Raw genomic sequence first — 19,244 nt, 5'->3', positions numbered from 1 at the left:
TCCCCGCACAAGCGGTGGAACAAGTTTGGGAACCCACTGCTCTAGACGATAACAGGTCTAAACAGGCTCTGATGATCTGTGGTGCCAATTCTCATATAGTACTTTCAGATAATGTTAAGGACTAATTTATGCAGAGAAAGAAAGGAAATTCAGAGTTCTGGATGAAAACTGATTTTAACTCAACCCATCTAGGTACCGTAAGATTCTTATTCCATGCCACATTACCAGGCCTGATTCTCCACTGCATTATCCCAATTTTATGCTGGTATAACTCCATTGGTTTATTGGTATCACCTGATTCTCCACTCAGTTGCATCAGTTTCTTATGTGCCAGAGTTCTAATACCTAGGCACAATGGAGTGAGATTCTGCTTTAACTCTTCACTTTCTTAGCATGTAATCTGTTCTCCTTACAAAATCTGAATATGGTCAGAGAGGTTTAATACAACATTTATTTTTATAGCAATATTTTTGAAGCAATTGTCTTCCAACTAGCAATTGCCCATTTAGCCCATTTTTGTAAATTCATTTGTTGAAGATTTCCCTCATGTGTGCACGCTGAATACGTTGTTAACCTTGTTGAGCAGTTAGACAGTTACACAGCACTGCAACATTTCAGATCTTTGTCAAGAGCTGAAAGCCTTCTTTCTCTGTGGATGTTCTGTAAACTTGGTGTGGGAAATGGTAAAGAAAGGAATAAAAATTTAGAGCCAAATCCTCAGGTAGTGTAAATCTGTGTATTTCATTGAAGACAATGGGATCTATGCCAATTTACAACAGTTGTGGGTCTGTCCTTAACTTGAAAACCCCCCTATCATTCAATATTCATTTTCTTCCACAGGATTATCTAAGTCTTTCTTCACTCTTATTTTTTGCTGCTACTCTTTTTTCCTCTTAAAAAAAGAAGGCAGTAAGTTTATGTAAAAGAATATGAGATCAGGATGACTATTTGTCAATATAATATCTTATAATAAAATATATTAGTGATCTTACTGGCACATGATTGTACATACTTACATTGGATAACATTCACTAAAAATCCTAGGCCTGATTCACCGCTGTGTTATCCTCAATTTACACTAATGTAGCTTCATTGATTTCAACAGAGTTGTACCAAGTTTAAAACCAAAGCCGTGATGAGACAGACCCTCTTTTTCTTAGGGGAGGTACCTAAAATGTAACTCTGCAATTCACATGCTAATAATAGGTGACTTCTGGATCTCTACGGAGATTAGAAGAACAAGTGAAGTGGGGCTGTAATGGTGTCACACAAGTGAAAATGTAAAAAGTGCTTGTGAGGGTCAAAAAGAGGCAGCCAGAGCTAGAACTGAACTGCTCCATGCACATACATTAATTAAGTGAAATAAAAGCTTTTCCTGAGTGCTTGGAGAACACCGGGATCAGCGCAGCGCAGGGCAGGTTGCAAAAGCTGCTGTTGACACAAAAGAAAGACAGAGGATGTTGTGGTTGCAGCTGCGATACAGCTGCCGCATACAAACAAACTAAAACCCTCTGAGGGCCAAAAAGCACAATCAACGGTGACATAAATTAAGCGAATAAACATTTTTTCTCAGCAGTCCAAGGACACTTGTTCAGAGTTTGGAAAAGCATGCGAGGATTTCCCAGCTGCACAAAGAGTCTTTACATGCCAAAGAAGCTTAAGATCCAGGTTTGTCTGTTAAAACAGCATATGCTCACTCTCCTGATGACTAGGTATAAATGTGATGTTTTCCCTCTGTTGTTACACATATTTTAAGGCTTCTGCTCACACACACAGGTCCACATGGACACTCTTGCTATTGGTGTCAAGACAACAGAAGCTGCACACATTAACTGTCAAAGGAACTGCTGCACTGTGTATGGATGCGCCAGCATAGTTTGCAAATGGTACTGTATTAATAGAGCAGCTAGGATTTGTTATGAGGAGGTTCGATCATGTGAAACCCGCCAACCCATCCCACCCCAGTCGCACTGGGTTGCCGAGAAAGTTTTGCATTACTTATAAGGCGCTTATGCTGATTTACAAAACCATTCACAAGCAGGGCCCAAGTTACCTTTCTGAGTTAGTAACTCTTTCCTCTTCTGGTTAGCTGGGGTCAACTGATACAGGTCTCTGTGCATCTTCAATACCAAAATGTGTCACTTTGGGTGGTCGCTCTTTCAGCTATTGTGCACGTGGAGCTCATTGCCTATTGACATCAGCAATGTCGCTACCTTCCCTGGGTTTAAAGTCTAAACTCAGGACACATTAGTTTTCATTGGCCATTAGCTGGTTGCAAATTATTATGAATTTTGAAGGATGAACTGGTTTTTCTTTTAAATTTTTATCATGGCTGTGGAGTGTTTTGAAATGCGTCTGCATGATAAGGCATTCGGAATTGTGGGTTTTTTTCCCCTTTCATTTCATTTTTGTTTTCCATTTACAAATACAGTCAGCCAAACACAGAATATACAGTGGAATTATTCAAGTACAGATAGACTATTTTCTCCCTAATGTAAAAATGTTGTAGACCTAAAAGCAGGAAGGCTCTACAAGGCAACCCTTTTGAGAAATACATAAAATAAAATGAAACAGTTACTGTTTTAAAACAAGCATAAAATATTTAACCAATTGAAATAGCTATCAGTCCACCCTATACAGGACATTTAACCTTCTTTAGCACTAAATCAAAACACGGGAACTTTAGTCTATCAGAAAACAGCCTATTCATAAGAGAGGAGTTAGCATTTTAAATAATTAATTATTGCTCTTTTATTATTATTCATTGAGTGCTGCAGGCATGCTTGGTGTGGTACTAGACACGGAAGATGACACAGTCCCTGCCTGTAGGAGGTTACCTGTACTGTTTATCAACAGATTGGTTACCGATTGACAGAAGAAGAGAAAAATTCCATTTTAGAAAGACAACTGCAATGAACCAAATCTAACAATAGGAAAGTGGTTTAATATCCCTCTGCTAGAACAAATTCTGTCAGACAAAAATGATTCCAAAAAGGTCAATCATTAAAAGGCATACAAAAATAAATAAGAGTCATAGTAAGCGAACATTACCACAGGGAAACATTCACTCTCTCACTGGGAAATACTCTCAATAAATGCCTCCGTCACCTCAGCTTTCATTTAGCAACAGAAGGCCCCCCCAAGAATGTTTTGTTTTATTCTAGTGGAAATGAGTCAGATGCTGTTCCTCATTCATGTCATTGTGTAAAGGCATCGCAATATGATACATGAGATCATGGAACTGTTCTCATATTAATCCAGTAAACAAGATGGAAGGCATGAATGGATGAGCCTAACCCTGGCTTTCATGACTTTTGGAGTATAAGTGAAAACCTTCATAGACTGCATTATTACAGCAAGTATGTTAACTTGGTATTAAGAGAAGAAACTATAGGATTTTTTAAGTAGGTAGCAACTGCGTTATGAAGTGCAAAGAGATTATTAGTGAGAAGATGGGAAGAGATGAGAATTACAAGGACGGGTATTTGAATTTAGCAGGGATGGCAGCATACAAAACAATTAGCTAGAAGACAACTCAGCTGAGTTTAGAGCTATATGGGATGAGCTTGCCAAATTCCTAAAGAATACAGCTGATGTGCTAGGACACTAATTTACTGAATTCAGTACACAGTGTGGCAAAGGAAGGGAGGGGAAGGATAAATAACCATTTATTTGCTTTTAATTGTTACATGTGTTTTCTTCCCACTCCTCCTCTTTCTATCCAATCAGTTTTATTTATTTATTTAGGTCTGATCAAGAAGTCAATCAATGGCTTGCCATTTATGTCAACATGGGAAGGGTCAGGCCTAAATTCTGGGATTGTTTTACACTTCCAAAGATCAAAATTCAGCCTGTGTTGCCCACTTGCTCCTTCCCAGTGAAGCTAGTGAGATGGCACAACTGTGAGTCAATGCAGAATGTACTCCAAAGTTCAAAAATAAAGAGACTGCTTGAGAAAATATTGTAGTGAGTCCAGGCATGAATGTTAACCTATCACAGATTAGTTCACGTGTTAATCAGCTGAACAATTTTGTCCTGATCTGTAATTGGGGATAGACTTGTAGTGAAGTGCAATTGTCAGGCCTATAGGAGAGAAATTGACTTTTCATGTCCTGTGTATTTCTGTATGTTATCACAAATTCTAATAAAGCGTTATTTAAAAATCACACACTTTTTGTATTTTATTTCCTTTTTTAATTGTTTACTTCTTGACAGAAAGCTATATGAGAAACGTCAGTCATCCTTGGATCACCTAGAGGGACACGTTTAGAATTGCTACGTAATATTATATCCAGGGGTACCCAGGTATCGAACACCACAGAGTAGCCTTTAATTTTAAAAGTGCATATGGAAAATATTACTGCACATGTGTCATAGCTTTTCTGCATTAGAAACCATGGCCATTTAAATTGCCTTTAAAAATAAACAAAGGCATTAGACTCAAATCCTTCTCCCAGTGAAGTCAAAGGCAAACCTCCAATTGACTCCAATGGTGCAGGATCGGGTCTTTAGTCCATTATGAACCACTTGTCCACTCAAATGTGATTTTAATACTTATTTAGCATTTTTGCAGCATTTTATATAGAGCACTGTCCAAACATTAACTAATGAGTCCGCACGGCACCCAGAGAGTTAGGCAGGTTAGTATATTTATCTCTATTTCATAGGCAGGGAAACAGAGCCAGGAAAGTAGCATGAGTTGTTCAAGGCTACACAGTGAGTTAGTGACACAGAGCCAAAATTAGAACTTAGGCCTGCCTGCCTCTCAACCCTGCGCCTCTGGATTCTGCAGCTTTGCCTTTTGGCAGTGAGGCTGTGTTTCAATAACTCAAACACCAACAACATTTGAAATGAAAACTTTCAGGCTGTTTGCACTCTTGCCATTTAGAAAGTAACTGAATAGACTGGCTTTGAAATGGTTAAAACAAATAAATCTAAATATTCTCTCCTTACTCATACTAGGGATGTAACATTTCAGCTCACAAAATATGTAATGGACAGAGTGCCCAGCCTTTGACTATAACACCACTAAAGAGGAGGTCTCCTCTAGTTTTGTTTTGACTGGTCTGTTTATAATACAGAAAAACTTGTACTAGGCCTGTAAAATTGTTCCTTACATCCTTTTATTGACTAAGGAGCAGGGTCGAGCCCACAGTCAGTAGCAGTAAAATTTGTTCAACACCTGATGTTTCCACAAGAAAGTGACCAAAATGAAGATTTAAATTTTAAAAGTTTGGGGGCGGAAGGAGGATGGAAGCAAAAATGTGTAGGGATAGAAGAGGAGAAAAGAGAGGCACAGGGTTTCTATGGGGAGATCTGAGATACAGAAAGAGGAAAGGAAGATGAAGCACTTACTATGAAATAAACCTTTTAAATTATGCAATATGTTAAATCGTATACCCCAAACATATATGCATAATTTAGGGCTGCTATTTGGTCAGGGTCATTTATTACTTCTTAGTTTTAGACTAAAATTAAATATAAAAATACACTACAGTAAATACTCAGCACCCATCTCAGCAACTTGAATTTCTAAGAACAAAACAAGAATGGCAAAAAGAGAGTTGAGTCCAAACCACAAAACTGAGATGCCTATTTTGAACTCTGCAGCTGTAGAGGATCATTTGGACACAGGGTTTTGCTTTCTCTCAGCTATAGTCAAAAGTAAAAGGGAGAGCTTTGTGGTTTAGATGTTTGCTTCTGCTGTAACCTCCCTACAAACAGTAATAGCTTGAGTGGCATTTCTTTGTACAGTTAAGGATGCTGTTATTTATCATGGAGACTTCTGAGAATAGCTTTTGCGGGTAGAATCCCACTGATGTCAGTGGTGTTACTTCTAATTTACTCCAGTGAAAATCACAGCAGAATCAGGCCCAGTGATTGCAACAAACCCCTGATCTTTGTGAAAACATCTTTTCAGCTACAGTCTCAGAATCAAATCTTCCAACTGGGGAAAAAAATTTTAGGCTCACCAAACACCTCGTTCCCTGGTTTTTAACCTAGCAGCAATTAATACCTTTGTACTGCCTAGTAAATTATACAATAATGTAGAAAGGTTCTTGAATGTTTAGCCATGTCCTATGGCTCAATGTCCTGATGGAAATGAATTCTGAGTAATTTGAGAACCTTGAGATCAAAGCTTGGCTTATCCTTTAGAACACAGCAGCAGGCATTGTGCACGCAGCATGTGCAAAATATTATCAGAACTAAAGAGCAGGATTCTGTGTTAGTAAAAAATCTGTGAAATAAAAATTAGAGGAGAAAAAAATCGAACATATGTGTCCTGCTCAGAAGCTCCAAGTACAGCTATATACACAGTGGAGTCTTTTATACTGAAGTTCTACTTTTCATAGAAAAACTTTGCCCCAAACAGAGGTTCCCTGTCAGAAATGAATCACAGAATTAGACCTGAAATTTGCATGATGCAATCCATTAAACAGTCGAGGGCAGGGGGGGAGAGATTCATTCTACTTTAGCATAAAGTGGAGTTTCACTCCTCCCAAATTCACTGTAAGTGGCCTCCAATGTAATTTGTAGCACAACAGGAAAAAGAGTAAATGTCAGTTCACTAGCAAATAATTGGCTTCTAAAATCTTCATAACAAAATTAAGTAAGAGATTTGGTTCTGTTTGCCTTTCTTGAATTGTGCACAATCTTCATGGATTTCATTCAACTTTTGTAATTTTATGAGTCTTGCATTATTTGGTGTTTTCCCGAATGCCCCAGCTCCCAGAGTCATTGATTACATGAAAAAAGAACAGGAGTACTTGTGGCACCTTAGAGACTAACACATTTATTAGAGCTGCTGCGAAACCAATTCATTACATGAGAATCTCATGTTTCATTTTGCAAATAAGCAAAATGGGGTTGCAAAGAAAAGCTTAAAAATGTAAATCCCAAAAGCTCAAAAAAATCCAGAAAGCAAATCAAAAGAACCCAAAATGTATCATTTTGAAAACTTGGGTTTCTACTGCTTTCTTCCAAGACACAATACTACATTTTCATAAAGAAACTCTTAATGAAACTATCCCAGTAGAGGCCAAACCCTGAAGCCCTTCCTCAGGTTTAACCCTTCCTCAGTCCTTCCTTAGACAGAAAATAAGAGCTCTTCACTTTCTGAACAGCTCTACATTTTTCAGGCATGGAGTGAGAGTTCACTGGGTTTTGCCCTTGTACACCAGGCAACCTTTGGACATGCCCTTCTGGAGCAACAGAGGCTGGAGTCATTGTGGCAGAAGCAGGTACAGCTGGTCTGATTCTTCTCTTGAGTTCCTTAGCCTTTTGGGGCTCCCCTGCTGGAGGAGGTGAATGCCCCAAACCCCTTCCAAGACATGCCCTTTCTGGGGTGATCAGTGCTACCAGCTGAGCTCGTGGTTAACTTTTATACTCCGGGATTGCTAGCTCAGCATTAAGCTGCCACTTGTTTGGGAACATTGTGAGGGGGAAAAGGGTCCCTGCATACTCATGTTGCAACAGCTTTAATTTGGATTTATATCTCATCTTGCCCTTGATATCCTGTGCCCTTCATTTAGAATCAGATCTGGAACTCTACGTACAGTCAGGCAAATGGACTCTAAGCACAGACTAAAGGGATTGGGTTGTGGGCGCAGGGGGGAGTGGGAGTGGGGTTTGGGATGCTGATAGAATATTTATTCCAAGCCATGGTAGTGGAGCCATTCTGCAGCTGCCACTGCAGCCTCAGGACTACAATAGTTCCCATGGCTGCTGCACCCCACACACTCAAGGAACGCTGTTGACCATATAGTGTAAGATCCATCCACCACCATGCCCTGGATGCTGAGGCAAAGGGTCCCAGTGGAGCAGAGCATGAGGAGTTGTGCATCCCCTGCTCATGTCCTCACAATCTCCTTCTCCTTCTCCACAGAGGAGGCAGGGCAGGGAGGATTTGTCCCTTTGTACATTCCTTGCTTTCTTGAGTTCAGTTTGCAAAATCATTCCTCCTTGTCAATTACACAGACTCAGCAGAAAGCAAATGAAAAACCCAATCCTGCAGTCCTCCTTCATGCAAGAGAAGTCCCATTGATTTCCATGCAGAATCAGGTTCTACAACAGAAATTTGTGGGTTACAGAGCAAATGTGAGCCCAGAGACAAACCAGCTGTCTACATATAGTCTTCATCTGATTTGTTCCCCAGGTGACCAGCAGCCCCAGTAGAAGGCCCTTAAATATGGCATGGATGTTGGAGATAAAAGTAAAAGAAATTTAGAGCCTTTATAATTCACCATTATAGGAAGAAACCTTTGTCTTCAGGTTTGGCTTTTTGATTTTTTTTTGTATTGTGTTAAATTCAACAAGCGTGTGTGTGCGTAGATCATTTTTAAAATACAAAATGAAAATAAAGGAGAAACATAAAGAGGAAAGAGATAAACCTACTAAGGGAATGGGGGAAACGACAATAAAATACCATTATTCCTCTGGGAGGAAAAGAGATAGAGGCAAATACAATACACACTGGATATAAATGGCATCCTTCTGACATAGTATAATATACACTACAAAACAGCATCCTTATCACAAAACACTCCACAGAGAATATCAATCATAAGACAAAGAGAGTTGGATGAGTTTAAGGTAAGATTGAAAGACAGGAAGTGAGTTAGGCTCTTAGAGAGTAACACATTTATTTGAGCATAAGCTTTCCTGAGCTACAGCTCACTTCGAAAGCTCATGCTCAAATACATTGGTTAGTCTCTGAGGTGCCACAAGTCCTCCTTTTCTTTTTGCGAATACAGACTAACACCGCTGCTACCCTGAAACCTTGGATCGAATAGTCACTTTCAGAATCAGGTGGGATGTTTTGCAAGAAGAGACGCAGGTTGAACAGTGCGTAATACTCCTAATATTGAGTTTAAAGACACTTATCTGTAAAGTTACACTACCAATTCCCAGGTCTCTGTAACTGCAACTTGCATAACGCTATACATTTTGTATGCCTCATATATACAGAAAATACTATATAATCGTATCACATTATAATACAAACATAGGATTTCTATTTCTCTAGGCACGTACGCACACACTATATACAGACAGTATCACGTCTATGTGTGTTTACACGCTCTGTGTACGTGTACATAAAAACACATACATTCTTGGCAGAATCGATGTCTAATTCACTTCATGGTGTCCAGGTAAAGAGCCCGATCCTGCTGTCATTAAAATCAATGGCTACATTTCATTGACTCCAATAGGAGCAGCATCAGTCCCAAAATGTAAAGGTTACAGTTTGAATGAATTCCTCAACTCCTCTCTCATGAAAAAGCTCCATGAAAAAGCTATTTTGCATGTTGAGTTGTCTGAGCAGTCATTTCACTTACAAATATGCAATCCACTTGGTATCATCGTGAATTTTCCTGCACATAATTCAATTTCAATAATGTCGCCTGCGGCGATGTTTATTTGTGTTGTTTATTCTTATTTCCGCTGCTCATTTATTCCAAGAATATGGTTTTCCTGTGGGTCTGAGAAGCTTCCTTTGCTTAAGCATGGAGCTCTTTTTAAGTAATAACTGCTTGATGCAGTCTGAGAAGATTTAGGAACATCCACAGAAAATCCCATTAGGAATGTGTCCCAACTACGTGAAAGTTTTGCACCCTACCCCAGCTACTGGCGTCTGTATTAGACTGAGGGGAATTTCCTCGCGGAGGGTGCATTCTGGATTTTAAAATGATTGCGGGTAAACCGGTGTCTTACAACTGTGCTATACTCTTCCTTCATACTGTATTGGAAAAGAGGGAACGTGATCTAGTCCTTGTAGTGAATTCGATCCAGAGCTGCCAATTTGTTCGAAGCCATTTTTACTCCGGCTTCAAATGAAATAGCTTGCGGAAAACCGATCCGCCAATAAAAATAAAGATATGCAGTTTTGGAAGGCGAACGATGATGATTTCCCCAAAAACCGAAGCCATGGTGGCGAAGGGAAACGCCCTTTGTCCTGTAAAGCTTTTGCTGTGAGAGCTCAGAGGGGTCTATGCTGCATTCAGTCAATCCCCGTTGATTTCCCCAGGCGTTTTGGTGCAGGATCAGGTGCCGCCTCCATGGCTAAAAAAAGCGAGAGAGAACGTGCTATTTATGTACTCTCTCTCTCTCTCACACACACACTTTTCTTCTCTGTTTTAGCGGCAAGTCAGTAGCACTGGGCGTGACCACGCACCTAACTTGCAATCTTCCGAGGCCATGTTAAAAATTATTCATACCACCTGAGAAAATATGGGATGCTTTACTTTTTTGAAAGAAGCCATTTATTTTGCTCAGTGGAGTATTGCAAAGCGGGCTGAGTAAATCAATGCATCTGGGATGCTGAACTGACCATTTGCTCTCAAGTAGTTAGTTGTGTCTCCCCTCGAACTAAAAAAGAAATGTTATTTTGGTTCTGGCTGAAATATTCACGTTGTTCATTATGACATTCTGGCGCAGCCCTGGCTCAGACAGCAACGGGCAGGACTGGAAATATGACAAGAAACACTCTTCTTGTAAGGTTCTCAGTCAATTTTACAGACCAAATACACTGGCGTACTTTAGAGAAAGTTTGGTTAGGCATCTGGACTGAGAAAACCTAACTTTATGAGGTTCCCTCTCAGTGGTGCACTCCTATTTCTAAGAGACATGCACTAGGATTTTTTTTTTCCAGGGAAGACCTATGGCCTGTGATATACTGAGTGTCAGACTAGACTTTCACAATGGTCCCTTCTGGCCTTGAAATCTGTGAATGCAGTGCAGTATTTGGGAGCGCCACACTGCCAGAAGTGACCTCATTGGGCTGAGATGATAATCCAAGGTTCTTGCTCCCTTCTGATTGCTCTCCAGGAGCGAGTTAAAGGTCCCATGGCTCGTATTCTCAGAGCCAGAAATGTGTACTTGGACCCCATATTCTCTTTAGTATTACTACATTAATTTGTTTCATTTATTTGTGTCATGGCAGTGTCTATAGACAACAATTGAGGTCATGGTCCCATTGTTCTAGGTATTGCACATATACATATCAAGGGACAGTCTCGGCCCCAAAGAATTTACAGCTTAAGTAGATAAGAAAAAAGTAGGAGAAAATAAAAATTATTACCACATTTGGCAACTGGAGAGCTGGGGCATAGAGAAGTTATGACTTGCTTAATATCATGAAGGAGGTCTGGAGCAGAACCAGAAAATGAACAAAGATCTTTTGACTCCCTGGTCAGAACCTTAATTATAACCCATCCTTTCTCTTGTGCTGTGCCAGATTTTAATGTTCAAAGCTGTATATGATATATTATTGAGTGTGTATTGGCTGTTCCCTTTGCTTATACAGTCCATTTATTACCACTGTTCAACTCTTATTACAGTGCTTAGGAAACCTTGGGTGAAATCCTGGCCCATTGAAGTCAATGGGAATTGAAGTCAATGGGAATTTTGTTATTGACTTAAAGGGAGCCAGATATCACCCCTTCAGCATGACAGGTGCTGTATGAAATCAAATTATATTCCACTTTGTTGTCCTCATTCTGTGAATCTCCCTCATTTCAGGTAACTTTCCTACTTCTGCTATCTCTTAACTCACTTTCTCTCTTAGGGTATGTCTACACTACGGAATAAGGTCGAATTTATAGAAGTCGGTTTTTTAGAAATCGGTTTTATAAATTCGAGTGTGTGTGTCCCCACAGTAAATGCTCTAAGTGCATTAAGTGCATTAACTCGGCGGAGCGCTTCCACAGTACCGAGGCAAGCGTCGACTTCCGGAGCGTTGCACTGTGGGTAGCTATCCCACAGTTCCCGCAGTCTCCGCTGCCCATTGGAATTCTGGGTTGAGATCCCAATGCCTGATGGGGCTAAAACATTGTCGCGGGTGGTTCTGGGTACATATCGTCAGCCTCCCGTTCCCTCCCTCCCCCCGTGAAAGCAAGGGCAGACAATCATTTCGCGCCTTTTTTCCTGAGTTACCTGTGCAGACGCCATACCATGGCAAGCATGGAGCCCGCTCAGGTAACCGTCACCCTATGTCTCCTGGGTGCTGGCAGACGCGGTACGGCATTGCTACACAGTAGCAGCAACCCCTTGCCTTGTGGCAGCAGACGGTACAGTACGACTGGTAGCCGTCATCGTCATGTCTGAGGTGCTCCTGGTCGCCTCTGTGAGGTCGATCAGGAGCGCCTGGGCAGACATGGGCACAGGGACTAAATTTGGAGTGACTTGACCAGGTCATTCTCTTTAGTCCTGCAGTCAGTCCTATTGAACCGTCTTATGGTGAGCGGGCAGGCGATACGGACTGCTAGCAGTCGTGCTGTACCATCTTCTGCCGAGCAGTCATGAGATGTGGATGGCATGCAGTCCGTCTGCTGCCAGCCAAAGATGTAAAAGATAGATGGAGTGGGTCAAAACAAGAAATAGACCAGATTTGTTTTGTACTCATTTGCTTCCCCCCCCTCCCCTGTCTAGGGGACTCATTCTTCTAGATCACACTGCAGTCAAGGTGCAGCGAGGTAAATCTAGCCATGTATCAATCAGAGGCCAGGCTAACCTTCTTGCTCCAATAAGGACAATAACTTAGGTGCACCATTTCTTATTGGAACCCTCTGTGAAGTCCTGCCTGAAATACTCCTTGATGTAAAGCCACCCCCTTTGTTGATTTTAGCTCCCTGAAGCCAACCCTGTAAGCGCCCCTCCCAGCGTCAGAGCAATGGCAAACAATCGGGCATCTGAGAGTGCTGTCCAGAGCAGTCACAATGGAGCGCTCTGATGGGGCTAAAACATTGTCGCGGGTGGTTCTGGGTACGTGTCGTCAGGCCCCCGTTCCCTCCCTCCCTCCGTGAAAGCAAGGGCAGACAATCATTTCGCGCCTTTTTTCCTGAGTTACCTGTGCAGACGCCATACCACAGCAAGCATGGAGCCCGCTCAGGTAACCGTCACCCTATGTCTCCTGGGTGCTGGCAGACGCGGTACGGCTTTGCTGCACAGTAGCAGCAACCCCTTGCCTTCTGGCAGCAGACGGTGCAATACGACTGGTAGTCGTCCTCATCGTGTCCGAGGTGCTCCTGGCCGCGTCGGCTGGGAGCGCCTGGGCAGACATGGGCGCAGGGACTAAATTTGGAGTGACTTGACCAGGTCATTCTCTTTAGTCCTGCAGTCAGTCCTATTGAACCATCTTATGGTGAGCAGGCAGGCGATACGGACTGCTAGCAGTCGTACTGTACCATCTTCTGCCAGGCAGGCAAGAGATGAGGATTGCTAGCAGTCGTATTGCACCATCTTCTGCCAGGCAGGCAAGAGATGGGGATGGCTAGCAGGCGTACTGTACCATCTTCTGCCAAGCAGCCATGAGATGTGGATGGCATGCAGTCCTTCTGCACCGTCTGCTGCCAGCCAAAGATGTAAAAGATAGATGGAGTGGGTCAAAACAAGAAATAGACCAGATTTGTTTTGTACTCATTTGCCTCCTCCCCTGTCTAGGGGACTCATTCCTCTAGGTCACACTGCAGTCACTCACAGAGAAGGTGCAGCGAGGTAAATCTAGCCATGTATCAATCAGAGGCCAGGCTAACCTCCTTGTTCCAATAACAACGATAACTTAGGTGCACCATTTCTTATTGGAACCCTCCGTGCAGTCCTGCCTGAAATACTCCTTGATGTACAGGCACCCCCTTTGTTGATTTTAGCTCCCTGAAGCCAACCCTGTAAGCCGTGTCGTCAGTCGCCCCTCCCTCCGTCAGAGCAACGGCAGACAATCGTTCCGCGCCTTTTTTCTGTGCGGACGCCATACCACGGCAAGCATGGAGCCCGCTCAGCTCACTTTGGCAATTAGGAGCACATTAACCACCACACGCATTATTCAGCAGTATATGCAGCACCAGAACCTGGCAACGCGATACCGGGCGAGGAGGCGACGTCAGCGCGGTCCCGTGAGTGATCAGGACATGGACACAGATTTCTCTGAAAGCATGGGCCCTGCCAATGCATGCATCATGGTGCTAATGGGGCAGGTTCATGCTGTGGAACGCCGATTCTGGGCTCGGGAAACAAGCACAGACTGGTGGGACCGCATAGTGTTGCAGGTCTGGGACGATTCCCAGTGGCTACGAAACTTTCGCATGCGTAAGGGCACTTTCATGGAACTTTGTGACTTGCTTTCCCCTGTCCTGAAGCGCATGAATACCAAGATGAGAGCAGCCCTCACAGTTGAGAAGCGAGTGGCGATAGCCCTGTGGAAGCTTGCAACGCCAGACAGCTACCGGTCAGTTGGGAATCAATTTGGAGTGGGCAAATCTACTGTGGGGGCTGCTGTGATGCAAGTAGCCCACGCAATCAAAGATCTGCTGATATCAAGGGTAGTGACCCTGGGAAATGTGCAGGTCATAGTGGATGGCTTTGCTGCAATGGGATTCCCTAACTGTGGTGGGGCTATAGATGGAACCCATATCCCTATCTTGGCACCGGAGCACCAAGCCGCCGAGTACATAAACCGCAAGGGGTACTTTTCAATAGTGCTGCAAGCTCTGGTGGATCACAAGGGACGTTTCACCAACATCAACGTGGGATGGCCGGGAAAGGTGCATGATGCTCGCATCTTCAGGAACTCTGGTCTGTTTCAAAAGCTGCAGGAAGGGACTTTATTCCCAGACCAGAAAATAACTGTTGGGGATGTTGAAATGCCTATATGTATCCTTGGGGACCCAGCCTACCCCTTAATGCCATGGCTCATGAAGCCGTACACAGGCAGCCTGGACAGTGGTCAGGAGCTGTTCAACTACAGGCTGAGCAAGTGCAGAATGGTGGTAGAATGTGCATTTGGACGTTTAAAGGCGCGCTGGCGCAGTTTATTGACTCGCTTAGACCTCAGCGAAACCAATATTCCCACTGTTATTACTGCTTGCTGTGTGCTCCACAATATCTGTGAGAGTAAGGGGGAGACGTTTATGGCGGGGTGGGAGGTTGAGGCAAATCGCCTGGCTGCTGGTTACGCGCAGCCAGACACCAGGGCGGTTAGAAGAGCACAGGAGGGCGCGGTACGCATCAGAGAAGCTTTGAAAAACAGTTTCATGACTGGCCAGGCTACGGTGTAAAAGTTCTGTTTGTTTCTCCTTGATGAACCCCCCCGCCCCTTGGTTCACTCTACTTCCCTGTAAGCTAACCACCCTCCCCTCCTCCCTTTAATCATTGCTTGCAGAGCCAATAAAGTCATTGCTGCTTCACAGTCATGCATTCGTTATTCATTCATCACACAAACAGGGGGATGACTACCAAGGTATCCCAGGAGGGGTGGTGGAGGAGGGAAGGAAAATGCCACACAGCACTTTAAGCACAGCACTTTAAAAGTTTACAACTTTAAAATTTATTGAATGACAGCCTTCTTTTTTTTGGGCAATCCTCTGTGGGGGAGTGGCTGGTTGGCCGGAGGCCTCCCCACCGTGTTCTTGGGCGTCTGGGTGTGGAGGCTATGGAACTTGGGGAGGAGGGCGGTTGGTTACAGAGGGGCTGCAGTGGCAGTCTGTGCTCCAGCTGCCTTTGCTGCAGCTCAACCATACACTGGAGCATACTGGTTTGGTCCTGCAGCAGCCTCAGCATTGAATCCTGCCTCCTCTCATCACGCTGCCGCCACCTTTGAGCTTCAGCCCTGTCTTCAGCCCGCCACTTACTCTCTTCAGCCCGCCACTTACTCTCTTCAGCCCTCCACCTCTCCTCCCGGTCATTTTGTGCTTTCCTGCACTCTGACATTATTTGCCTCCACGCATTCGTCTGTGCTCTGTCAGTGTGGGAGGACAGCATGAGCTCGGAGAACATTTCATCGCGAGTGCGTTTTTTTTTCTTTCTAAGCTTCACTAGCCTCTGGGAAGGAGAAGATCCTGTGATCATTGAAACACATGCAGCTGGTGGAGAAAAAAAAAGGGACAGCGGTATTTAAAAAGACACATTTTATAAAACAGTGGCTACACTCTTTCAGGGTAAACCTTGAAAGTTAACATTACATACATAGCACATGTGCTTTCGTTACAAGGTCGCATTTTGCCTCCTCCCACCGCGTGAACGGATTTTGGTTGAATGCCAGCAAACATACACTGCAATGCTTTGTTCTACAGTGATTCCCCAGTACGTGTTGCTGGCCTGGAGTGGTAAAGTGTCCTACCATGAAGGACGAAATAAGGCTGCCCTCCCCAGAAACCTTTTGCAAAGGCAGAACCGCAAATGCCAGGGCAAAGTAATCCTTTCACATGCTTGCTTTTAAACCATGTATAGCATTTTAAAAGGTACACTCACCAGAGGTCCCTTCTCCGCCTGCTGAGTCCAGGAGGCAGCCTTGGGTGGGTTCGGGGGGTACTGGCTCCAGGTCTAGGGTGAGAAACAGTTCCTGGCTGTCGGGAAAACCGGTTTCTCCGCTTGCTTGCTGTGAGCTATCTACAACCTCCTCCTCATCATCTTCTTCGTCCCCAAAACCTACTTCTGTATTGCCTCCATCTCCATTGAAGGAGTCAAACAACACGGCTGGGGTAGTGGTGGCTGAACCCCCTAAAATGGCATGCAGCTCATCATAGAAGCGGCATGTTTGGGGCTCTGACCCAGAGCGGCCGTTCGCCTCTCTGGTTTTCTGGTAGGCTTGCCTCAGCTCCTTCAGTTTCACGCGGCACTGCTTCGGGTCCCTGTTATGGCCTCTGTCCTTCATGCCCTGGGAGATTTTCAGAAAGGTTTTGGCATTTCGAAAACTGGAACGGAGTTCTGATAGCACGGATTCCTCTCCCCAAACAGCGATCAGATCCCGTACCTCCCGTTCAGTCCATGCTGGAGCTCTTTTGCGATTCTGGGACTCCATCATGGTCACCTCTGCTGATGAGCTCTGCATGGTCACCTGCAGCTTGCCACGCTGGCCAAACAGGAAATGAGATTCAAAAGTTCGCGGTTCTTTTCCTGTCTACCTGGCCAGTGCATCTGAGTTGAGAGCGCTGTCCAGAGCGGTCAGAATGGAGCACTCTGGGATAGCTCCCGGAGGCCAATACCATCGAATTGTGTCCACAGTACCCCAAATTCGAGCCGGCAAGGTCGATTTAAGCGCTAATCCACTTGTCAGGGGTGGAGTAAGGAAATCGATTTTAAGAGCCCTTTAAGTCGAAATAAAGGGCTTCATTGTGTGGACGGGTGCAGGTTTAAATCGATTTAACGCTGCTAAATTCGATCTAAAGTCCTAGTGTAGACCAGGGCTAGGGTGCCACAAGTCCTCCTTTTCTTTATTCGATACAATACATCTTTATCAAAGAGTTTGATCTCGCCATTTGCCAAATGCCCACCGATTAGCAGGGTTGTTTCAGGGAACCGACACCTGCAGACGTTAAGAACTTCTAAACGGATATGTATCTCGGTGGTTTAAACGCTCATAAAAAAGTATTCCATCTGAACGTGGAACTCTGAGATAGGAGACATTAAAACTAAGGGAGAGAGAGACACAGAATTTAAAATGTATCCAAGTAGATCCCAATCAAAACAAGCCACAGCACACTTGAGGTTATTACATTTTCCTTTGAAAGCAAATATTCCGATGAGATAACAATAGGTAGGTATATTAGACGGTTCAGCGGTTATAAGGGGACCGTTTCTTGTGCTATTTGAGAAAAACTCTCAGAGTAAGAGCAAATATTTGATGCTGAAGAGCTCTTAAGTCTTGAAGAGTACCATTTACTTATTTCTACACAGCAGCGTGGGCTCAGGATGTTAAATAGATTAAAAGGCTAAGAGAGGTCACTGAAGTAGAGACTTTCTTTCTCTCACTCTGACTTTTTTCCCTTACAAAGTTTTTTACACTTTCTTTAGAGGGTGCTTGGCAAACTTCATTTCAGAGCCACCTTGACTACAGTATAAATTTGTGCCTCTGTGAACTCCAAAAAACCCCAGCGCAGTAAGAATATGTTTGCATACGAGATACGAATAAGTAACTTTTCGGTGTCTTTTATTTGGGGGGCCTTTACAACTCCAATTCAACCTATTGCCTCACTTCATTGGGACTAGCACCACTGGTTGCCTCTGTATGGCCCCAGGGCCCGACATATTAAATATGCTTTTGTTATAATCTCATTGCTTTGTTTGCAGAGGGATCTGAATCCATTACAAACTACCAGTAAGCTGTTATCAGTCATAGCTCGGGAGCGCCACAATACAATACACATTATACTATACATACCTTGTCGAGTGCAGTTTATGGATCTCCGCTGGGATTAAAATGATTAGGAGATACAGGGCCACCTATCCCTGAATGAGTCGTTGCATGGAGGGAAAGCAAGGCATTTCAATTTAATCTCATTTAAAAAGACATAACTAATAAATTTGTATGGACTAGGCTGCAGTAGACGGAAAGCAGAGTCGATAGTGGTTCAAATCCCATTGAACCCTATTGAAAACCATGACAACAAGAAACAAGCTCCGATTTATCCCGGAGAGTTAAAGAACATTGTGAGGAGGCGTCAATCACCTATTATTCCAGATCTGAACAAATGCAAAATCTTGACTGGAACAAATGCTTCCAACAGGTCCAGGACATAGGGCTACATTTCCCCTTTGTTCACAGGCTAGCAGTTGGCATGTATTTGTGTTCCCCTCGGTCCGACCACCCAGGACGTTTGGGAGGCTGATCTTGGAACAGGGAAGATAACTACTGTCACCAGGCACGCTTGATAGGTGGCTCCAATAATCATGGCCTGGGAATCTTTTATATGGAGCCTGTCCAGTCTCCAAGAAATATGCAGGAAGTTGGCCAAAGGGAGCTGTGGGCCCTGTTCATCTAGCCCACAAATCTGTCAGATATAAATCTGTCTCCTTCCCTTGCCATTATCGCTCTGTTTACATTTTCCCTATCAAGTGCAACTGCTTCCAGAAGCCATACCCAGAGCAGTGGGGCGGGGGGCCGGGGGGTTAATATCATGGGTACTGGTGCATTTGTTTGGTGTGTATACAGGCCCATTTGAAACGTTACAAGCGAGAGATTAAACTAGTATGTAAATATGACCGTGTATGTTTCAGAGGCATAACCCGGAACACACTTTTTAACCCATCTGGCCGTTTGTACAAAGTTTGTTTGTACTTTTGACGCGGTCCAAATGAAAGGAGCGCTGCTTGGGAAAGCGAGGTGCCGCCTGGCCTGTAAAGGGCTCCTGTTGCCTCTGTTTACCAGGAGCCAGACTTGCACGTTTATTTCTATAGGGCTCCCCGTCCTGGGTGCGACACCAGCTCCAGCGGATGGGGCTCGCTTGGAGATAAGCTCGCCCTAGGCAGGGAGA

General features: G+C 43.8%; 1 long non-coding RNA gene across 1 annotated transcript in view; it reads right to left on the bottom strand.

The window, feature by feature from the left end:
• Positions 1-18,238, bottom strand: part of LOC125638641 (uncharacterized) — a 28,184-nt gene extending 9,946 nt beyond the window's left edge. Inside the window, exon 1 of the long non-coding RNA XR_007357272.2 lies at positions 18,152-18,238. This is a non-coding gene — a long non-coding RNA (uncharacterized LOC125638641). The remainder of the gene's footprint in view (positions 1-18,151) is intronic.
• Between the last annotated feature and the right edge of the window lie 1,006 nt (positions 18,239-19,244).

Source organism: Caretta caretta, chromosome 6 (assembly GCF_965140235.1).
Source record: "Caretta caretta isolate rCarCar2 chromosome 6, rCarCar1.hap1, whole genome shotgun sequence".
NCBI classification, from domain to species: domain Eukaryota; kingdom Metazoa; phylum Chordata; order Testudines; family Cheloniidae; genus Caretta; species Caretta caretta.
The sequence above is the reverse complement of the archived record's forward strand: the minus strand, read 5'-3'. Positions and strand labels throughout refer to the sequence as shown.